This window comes from Arachis hypogaea, chromosome 7 (assembly GCF_003086295.3).
Source record: "Arachis hypogaea cultivar Tifrunner chromosome 7, arahy.Tifrunner.gnm2.J5K5, whole genome shotgun sequence".
Classification (NCBI taxonomy): Eukaryota; Viridiplantae; Streptophyta; class Magnoliopsida; order Fabales; family Fabaceae; genus Arachis; species Arachis hypogaea.
This window is the reverse complement of record NC_092042.1, coordinates 6,308,382-6,318,227: the sequence shown is the minus strand read 5'-3', so window position 1 is coordinate 6,318,227 and position 9,846 is coordinate 6,308,382. Positions and strand designations below refer to the sequence as shown.

General features: G+C 32.9%; 1 pseudogene; it reads left to right on the top strand.

The window, feature by feature from the left end:
- The first annotated feature begins 295 nt into the window (after positions 1-295).
- Positions 296-3,960, top strand: LOC112702224 (receptor-like protein 7; annotated as a pseudogene).
- Positions 3,961-9,846: the final 5,886 nt, after the last annotated feature.

Sequence of the window (9,846 nt, the reverse complement as noted above, 5' to 3'; positions counted from 1 at the left end):
GATGAAAATTTAGTCAAAATCAGTCAAATCATCTTTCTCAATTATCAACTTCAAGTGAGTTTTCATCTTATTTAACTGCACAGTCTATAAAATTCAGCTTGCATTGGGTGCTATAAGCGTATAGTATACACCATTAGTCATCGAAATAGTATCTAATAATGACGATTATGACACCATTAGTTAACGTGTTATTTTTATGCATGGAATAATTAAATGCGATGAGGTTGTGGAAACTACACTATCAAACTAAGTTTGAAGCATGCATATTCCATATGCAGAGAGGCTGATGTATATAAATTTGCATTCATGAGTTGCATTGGATGCCATGCACCACTCACATGCATATACATAAAAAATCTAAACATTATTACTGTGACATCATCATGATGAGGTGTTTTACTCTCTTGTTGCTTCTTCTTTATACTTCATCTTCCACTTGCTTATCGGTGATGCCACTATGCAACCACCATGACAACTCAAACCTGCTCCAATTCAAGAACTCATTTGCCATCAAACCTTCATTGTACGATGATTGGGGGTGCTCCTCTTATTCCAACAAGACAGCGTCGTGGAACAATGGTACGAATTGTTGTGAGTGGGATGGTGTCACGTGCAACGCCACGTCAGGGCACGTGATTGGGCTTGACCTGAGTTGCAGCAGCAGCATGCTTGAAGGCGAGTTTCATCCCAACAGCACACTCTTTCAATTCACGCGTCTTCAACAACTCAATCTTGCCTTCAATGACTTCTCCGACTCTTCAATATATCGGAAAATTGGTGATCTTGTGAGTCTCATGTATCTCAATCTATCATGCTCATCATTTGGCAATCATATTCCCTCCACGATCTCTCGCTTGTCTAAATTACGCTCACTTGACCTTTCAAGTAATTATGAGTTGAGACTTGATGAATCCACATGGAGCAAACTCATTGGTAACACCACTAACTTGGAAAAGCTGGTTTTAGATGACGTAGACATGTCTTCTATCAGTGAAACTTCATTGTCTTTGCTCATGAATTTCTCATCCTCTTTGTTGTTCCTGAGTCTTGCTGACACTGGATTGCATGGAAGATTTCCAACTGCCATACTTGGTTTACCTAATCTTGGAGAACTAAATTTGTATTTCAATGAAGAGCTGAAATGTGAACTTCCAAAGTCTAACTGGAGCAATCCTCTAAGGAGCTTGGATCTCTCTGACACAGTTTTCTCAGAACAAATACCTAATTCCGTTTCCCATTTGAAGTCTCTTAACCAACTACGACTACACGAATGCCAATTTGATGGATTAATTCCTGTGTCTTTGTGGAACCTCACTCAACTAACACAGTTGGACCTATCAGGAAATAAACTTCATGGTGAGATTTCATCTTTGCTTTCAAACCTCAAACATGTCACCTTCTTAGATCTTAGTCATAATACATTTAGTGGTCACATCCCAGATGTGTTCGACAACTTCACTAAATTAGATTTCTTGATACTTTCTTCTAACAGTCTAGGAGGTCAAGTACCACCATCATTGTTTCGTCTAACCCAGATTTCTTTTTTAGATTTGTCATCTAATAAATTAGGAGGCCAGTTGCCATCATCGTTAGTTGATCTAACTCAACTTTCTTACTTAAGTCTGTCTTCTAATCAATTAATCGGCCCAATTCCGAGCAAAAATGCCACACTTTCAAAACTAGAAGAACTACATTTGTCTAATAACTTTATAAATGGGACGATTCCAAACTGGTGTTATTCTTTGTCCTTATTGACGGTGCTAGATCTTAGCATGAACCAGCTCACAGGGCCAATTAGCAAATTCTCCACTTATTCATTGACTTCTTTATCTCTCTCTCATAACAAATTTCAAGGTGATTTTCCAAATTTGATATTTGAATTTCAAAAAAATCTCACTCAATTGGATGTGTCATCTAATTACTTGAGTGGTCTTGTGGACTTTTCTCATTTTTCAAAGTTGGAAAATTTAAATTATCTTGATCTTTCTAACAATAAATTTCTCTCTGTTGATATTAATTGTAGTGTTGAATATATCTTACCTCAACTTGAATATTTAGATATATCTTTTTGTAGTGTTACTATTTTTCCTTCATTCCTACCTATACTACAAAATCTAAGATGGTTAGATCTTTCTAACAATAAAATCCATGGAAAGATTCCATATTGGTTCCGTGATAATCTCTTGCACACATGGAAGAGCATGTACTTGATTGATCTCAGTTTCAACCAGCTGCAAGGAGATCTTCCAATTCCACCAAATGGCATCAATTACTTTTCAGTTTCAAACAACAACTTTACAGGAGGCATTTCTTCAACAATATGCAATGCAAGCTCCCTCAATATGCTAATTCTATCTCACAACAATTTGACTGGCAAGATTCCACAATGTTTGGGATCCTTTCCTTCGCTTCAGGTTTTGGATTTTCAAATCAACAACTTTTATGGAAGTTTACCTGAAAACTTCTCTAAGAGTAATGATTTTGCGACTATTAAGTTGAGTGGCAACCATTTAGAAGGACCAGTACCACAGTCTTCCCAGTAGGCTAGAAGCTCTTCAGGAACTACAGGTACTCAGTTTGCGAAATAACAAATTTCATGGTACCATCACTTGTTTGAGTAGGAAGCACCCATTTCCAAAGTTGAGAATTTTTGATGTGTCTAGTAACAAGTTTAGTGGCCTTTTGCCAATGCAATACTTTCAAGAGTTTCAAGGAATGATGACTCTAAATGATAATACCCAAATTGGTGGTTTGGAGTATATGAGTACCAATCCTAATACGAGCATTGCACAATATAATGACTCTGTTATGATCATTATGAAAGGTCAATTGATAGAAATGTCAAGGATATTAACTATTTTCACAACCATAGACTTGTCAAATAACATGTTTGAAGGAGAAATCCCACAAATTCTTGGAGAATTGAATTCTCTCAAAGGACTTAACCTTTCACACAACAAAATCAGTGGTATGATTCCACAAACTTTGGGAAATTTGACAAGTTTGGAATGGTTAGACCTCTCATGGAATCAACTGAAAGGTGAAATACCTCTGTCTTTGACAAATTTGAATTTTCTATCTGTCTTGAACCTTTCTGAAAACCAGTTGATGGGAGAGATACCAACCGGAAAACAGTTCAATACATTCCAAAATGATTCCTACAGAGGAAACCCAATGCTTTGTGGTTTCCCTTTGTCAAAGTCATGCAGCAATGATGAAGAACAACCACCTTCAGTGTTTCCCGAGGCAAAAGAATCATTATTTGGGTGGAAGTCAGTTGCAGTGGGATATGGATGTGAAGTGGAGGTATTTGGAATGTTCCTTGGAAGGTTGTTTATAAAGACTGCGAAACCCTTGTGGCTTGCCAGACTTATTTGTGGCTATACTTAACAAAACATGCACAGCAGATCAGAGGCCATGCAAATTGTATGAGAGTTGTGGTTTGCTAGACTTCTTTGTGGTTATGGCTAACAAAACACCCTACTCCCAACTGAGGCCATGCAAATGGTAGGAGAATCTGTTTGCTTCATGTTTTTTCTTTTCTTCTTTTGTGTCCTATAATGCATGTGAGCTCTTTTGTTTTGTGGGATGGAGTGTATTATTTCTGTCAATTAGTAGACTTTATATGAGTTATGTATTATTATTTGTCCTCTCAATTTTTGCAACATGGTATATTCTCATTTAGCCCTTGCATTGTGTAATGGCCTCAATGTTTTTACCAACAGAAAGAATGTGATCTAAGAAAGCAAGTGAATCTATTGTCTTTTAAATTTTGTTGAGATAATCAGTACAGAAAGATATTTTTTTTTATAGACTTTAATTGCGATTTAAGGTGATTGATTTGGATTTTGAGAAAAACTCATGTATCTTCTTCCATATTTGATAGGCAAAATTGTAGTTCAGCAGTTGATTCTTGAATGGTTCATCCATGGAGTTCAGCATCCATGTCATATGATAATGATCACGCAGTTTTTATTCTTTATACTTTTTAGATTCTATCCCAATCATCTTCTTTGCTTTAATGTTGAATTGTAAAGGCACTTTTATTTGTAGAAGATATTCCAATTTATTTGCTTCAATCTAATGCAATGCTAGTTGTTTTCATATGAAAAATTTATTCTGGTTGAGTTTATCAAAATTGGATGTGAAAAGAAAATATTTGTGAGTGAAAACATTTAGGTAATGATATAATTTTTGCCATGGATCCTTATCAAGTTCTGAATGCCATGTAAAAATCAATTCTATCAAGTTCTAAAGAAGAAACAGTGAAGAATGATTTTGATTATTGGAATGATAATAGCTATTGGAACTACATATTCTAAACAAAAGAGTCAATACTATATACAGTGGGATGGATTTTCCAACTGCATGTTTGTAGAAAAAATAAAAACTCAATGAACTACGCATTTTCAAAAAGATGTTAGTTTTGTTTCTTATTGCATTTGGTAAAAATATAATATGAAATAAAAGTGGGCTGGGAACAAAACTAATTCTCAATAATTAATATGATTGAGTAGAGGCGGGAGTTATTCCAGTGGAGCTGGAACTCGTCCATCAGCTGCATGAGAGGCTAAGGCCGGTGAAGATGTCAATTGGTAGAGAGGATAACATGGTTTGGAAGTTTGATAGTAAAGGCATTTTCTCAACGAACTCTTTTATGAAGATCCTACAATCGAAGACTCTGTTAGATGAGATAACAAGCTACAGTTTCACAAGTGCCATCTGGAGAGGAGTGGTACCTTCGTGAATTGAGCTTTTTGGCTGGTTTGTACTTGTTGGTAGAGTTAATACGAAAGACAGGTTGAGTAGGCTAGGCGTGATCGTTCCCAGTGATAATATTTGTGTACTATGTAAGAAGGAGGTGGAATCTGTTCAGCATTTATTCCTACTTTGTGAAGCTTGGCAAGTGTGGTGCAGTTGGTTGATCTCCGTTGGTCAAGTGTGGGAAACTTCTGGAACTATAAGAGAACTGTTTGAAAGGTGGCTTGGCATACATAGGCGTAAACATGAGCGGAAGCTGTGGCTGGCTGGGTTATTTGCAGTAATTTGGAACATTTGGTTGGAACGTAATGCTAGGATTTTTAAAAATGAGAAATCAGGTGTTGAGATCTTACAGAGAAGGACAATTCTAAGCTATACAAATTGGACTGGCAGTGATCCTGGTGGTGGTTGCTGACATGGTGGGAGATGACAGGCATTATGATTTCTTTTGTAATACTTTTGTTTGGCTTTACTCCATTTTGTTGTGTTGAGTTTCTTTTGTTTCAAAAAAATAATTAATATAATATATGATTTTATATTTTTAGTAGGAATGACATTTTGATTGAAAACATAAGCTAACTGAGATTATATGATATTGTTATGTATGATTGTTCTTATAAAAACCAATTCTCCTTCTTGTGTGAGTTTTTATTGGATTGGAAATATTTGGGATTTGTTGAAGTTTTGGAGAACAAAACAATAGAACAAAAGTGATCAACTACTCAGATTTAGCATCAGTAGTATTTGTATCTTCGGTAGTAAGATGTTCTGAGTAAGAAAGAAGCTAACTCTATAGATATCCAAATTAAAAGTCCTGCCAGTTTTTATTATCTAAAACAATTGGACTCCATAATTCGAAAACAACAATCAAATATGCAGAGGTTTTGTCAAAAACAGCTCAAATGCTACACTACCGTGGGAATTCTTAGATCCATACTCGCTTATTAATTATTCATACGGTCTAAGAAAGATTTTTAGAATATTATGATTCATTCTCCAACTCATCCTTAATTATTATTATTTCAACTAAAAACAAAAGCTTCTATATATTAGTCATGTATGGAACATGTGTCATTAGAAGATTACAATCTTGAATGTGAAGTATATCATTTTATTGGAATAAGGTTTCACAGAGAAGCTATGTATGGGTGGAAGGTACTTGTTAAATGATAGCTACTCCTACTTGCAAGATCTATATAGGTCAAAGATTTTTATATGAATTTCCCTTTGTTATTAATTAATGTCTCTAATTCATTTAATTCTTCCCTTCCAATCAAAATTTTTATTTAGGACCAAGAACCACATTTGTCTATGTCCAATTTGTTTAATTTAGCCAACACCTAGCTCACGAAAGAATATCAAATATTTATATGTAAAATTCAAATATGTAGAAATTTTGTTGAAAACAACTCTAATACTACACTACAATGGAAAAATGATATCTCGACGGGATTTAGGAATATTGGATGGTATGTATGATAAACAAAATTTTAGTAACTTACATTATTTTTTTTATTAGTTTAATATTAATGGTAATTAATTATAGTAGGAGTACATAAGGAATACATAAGGTTAATTTTAAAATATTTTTTTAATTTTTCTGTTTTTATTTATTTAAAATTTTTAAAATGAGAAAAACTAATTTTTTTTCCAAAAAAAAATATTTTGTGATTAACTTTATATACTCTTTATATATTCGTATTATAATTAATTATTATCAATGTTAAACTAATAAAAAATAATTTAGATAGCAGATAAAATTAAAACAAAAGTAAATAAACTAACATTTAAAAAAATTCATAATCTTTTAAATATTCTCTACGTTTCTTGATTTTCTCAGTCACAGATAAATATGACTAATTTAGAACTATGTAAAAAATGCGTAAATTACAGCAAAACTTGTTTTCGTTGTCTTACATTTGATGGAGCACTAAAAATCGCTTGCTGCTGGCGAATCAAGATGAACTCATAATCCCTTTCCTCTCTTCGGAAGCTTTAAAAGACCTCCTTTACCTTTTTTCCAGCTTTTCCTTTTTTTATTTTAGTGATGTTCACAAAAAAAATAATTTATAAAATTTAATGGATTACAATTCTGATAAAAAATAATTTTAAATATAACTAAATAAAAAAAGATATGATAAACACAAAAATTTAATATATTAATACTAAAACTAAAGAAATTAATCATGCACATCATTTTGTTGCTATCATCGTCTTCGTTGTCTACTTCTTTCTTTTCTATCTCCTAGTTGTAGCTACTACCATAGTTGTCTTCTTCATCTTTGTCGTCTTTATCTTCCTCTTTTTTCCATCCTTCGTTGTTGTGGTTATCTCCATAGCTGTTGTTAGCAGCCACCTTCGATGCTGCTGCCTTTCCCATGCTTTCTTTACCTTTTCATCTTCTGATCCTGACTCTTCGTCTTTTTCCTCTTTCTCTGAAATTTCTTTTTCGTCCTTTTCTTATGATTAATTATCGTTAATCTTATGTACTCTTTATGTATTTCTACTATAATTAATTATCGTTATATTAAAATAATAAAAAAATCTATATAATAAATTTTTTTGTCTTTCCTCTCTTCTTCTCTCTTACTCTCCATCTTCTGGTTAGTCATTGTAATATTAGTGCTAAAACCGTTATCTCTAAATTTTTTTCAGAAATGTTTTGATAAATCCAAACATTTTGAATGTTATCTTGAATCGCATGTATTTTTATGTACTTGGCATCTCTCGTACGGAGTTTTACTAGTTATGTGTTCAAAATTAGAGTAAATATCCTTTCTTTCTTTCTTAATATTATATTTCACTTAATTTCTCTTAATTGTTTCCCATAAATTTAATGTGATTCGATTTTTTCACAATTATAGTGATAAAATTTTAATTGGAGTGACCATGCATGCCTTGAAAATTTATTATGCTGTCTAGAGAATAATTTACTGTAAGTTTTTAATTTTTTTTGTGTAGTAAAAATACACAAGAATATATGGTACATAAAATGTAATAAGTAAATAAATATTAATATTTATTGAGTTATTATATTTTAAATATTATGTACTCCTTATGTATTCTTATAATAAAAAAATTACAATAAATAAATATACATCTACTCTTGAAAAGAAAATTTAGATAACATTCTTTTTTAAATATTATACAAATGAACTCTTCTTAATAATTTTAATATTAAAGATATTTTTTAACAATTAAATCTCTTCAACAATCTTTTATAATAAATTTTTTTATATTAAGTTTTTTGAATATTAAAATTATTTAATAATTTTTTATGTGATAATTAATTATTGGTTTAATTATTCTACAGGTCCTTATAGTTTCACCTAATTTTCAATTGGATTTCTATACTTTTTTACCTTAATTTTTTTTCAATTAAGTCCCTGCCGTAAGTATAACATTTAAGATAACAGAATATTCTTGGTAAAAAAAAATATTTTTGTCATTTAGTTGGAGTGGCTAGGTGAACTAATATGAATTTTTCCCAAATACCAAAAGCACCCCTCGAATTTCATCCCAAAGGAAAAAAAACCCTAAGTTGCTCTCGTCTCATGTGTCACCTGCGTTGGTCCGTCATTGGCGTCCGTGTCTGGCATCAACTGCAACGGACGCTTGGTGGTGTGCTATCCGTCGCCTCCTTCCCTCAGCCCATCTGCATTGTTCTGTTCGGACGTCTTCTCCACTGTTTGTCCGGCCAAGGCGTCGTCGCGCCACACCGTGCCGAGCCTCCGAGCGCATGGCCTCTCGTCCTCGCGTTGTGCCTCTGCTCCATCTCCCTGCACTCAAACTTTCTGCAAATAGGTGACAGAAAAAAGCCTCTTTTTTTCAGTTTTAAAAATTGATGTTTATGCTAATTTTTTTTTAAATATGGCATTGGTTGATTGTTTTTGCTGTGATGGTGCTGCTTTAAATGGATTCTGTTTCTTTTTTATTAAATGAATTCTGCTTTAAATGGGGGATTTGTGAAAGTGTTATTTTGTGAAAGTGTGAAGGTGTGATTTGCAATAGTTTAGTTTTGTGAAGATGCATAATTCGACGGTTCTTTTTTCATGTTTTGGGTTATGGAATTAAGCAAGATAGGAAGATGTATTGCAAGATTTGAGCTAGGGATTATATTATGATAGTTTTCTTGTTCAAATAATAAATTGTGTTGATGGTTTCACAATCATTGCCTTGCTTCTTTTCCATGTTCTGGATGTATTCTGAATTGAGATGACTTCAATTCTGATAAAATTTTTCTAATTATGTGCTTGAATGGAGCTACTAGGGTTGGAAAATAATATATAAAAGAAAAGCAAGCATAGGCTTAGGGTATTAATAGGTCAGAGCATGGGGAATCTTGCGCACAGCAATTTTTAAAAATATGGCATTGGATAATGAATTTTGTTTATTCTTGAATATTGATTGTTATTGCTGTGATGATGTTGCTTTAAATAGATTCTGTTTCTATTTTTATTACCTGTAGTGATGGGGGACTCAGATTTTACCATAGACATACATCATGGTGGCAAGTTTGCTGAAAAAAAGAAGAAGGCAAAAAAATATGAGGGTACAATCATACCTAAACCCAAAAAGAGGCTTGACGTCATTGCTACGCAAGCTATGGAGTGGCAAGCAAGATGGGCTGGAGAACTGACATACGAAGTTTCTCATAAGAATCGGATGATTGTAGAGAGATTTGTGGTTGACTTGTTAGGAGGACGAGTACATCTGTTACATGTAGCAACTGCGAACAATATGGACATAATAGAAAGCATTGTCCCAATCCAATAGTGTCAGGTATCAAGCAAATTTAAATATATAAACTGCTATTTTACTGTTTTAGTGGAATAAATTACTGTGTTATAAATTTCTGTTTAATCAATGTGGATTATAAATAGATTATGCTGTCTTATAAATAGAGTTGAATATGTTGTGTGAAAATAGATTATGCTGTGTTATATGCTGTGTGAAAATTGATTATGCTTGTGGAGTTGAATATGCTATGTGAAAATTGATTATGCTGTCTTAATCAATGTTGAATATGATGTCTTATAAATAGATTGTTGAGTTAAGAAATTAACTAAATTAATTAGTGATGAC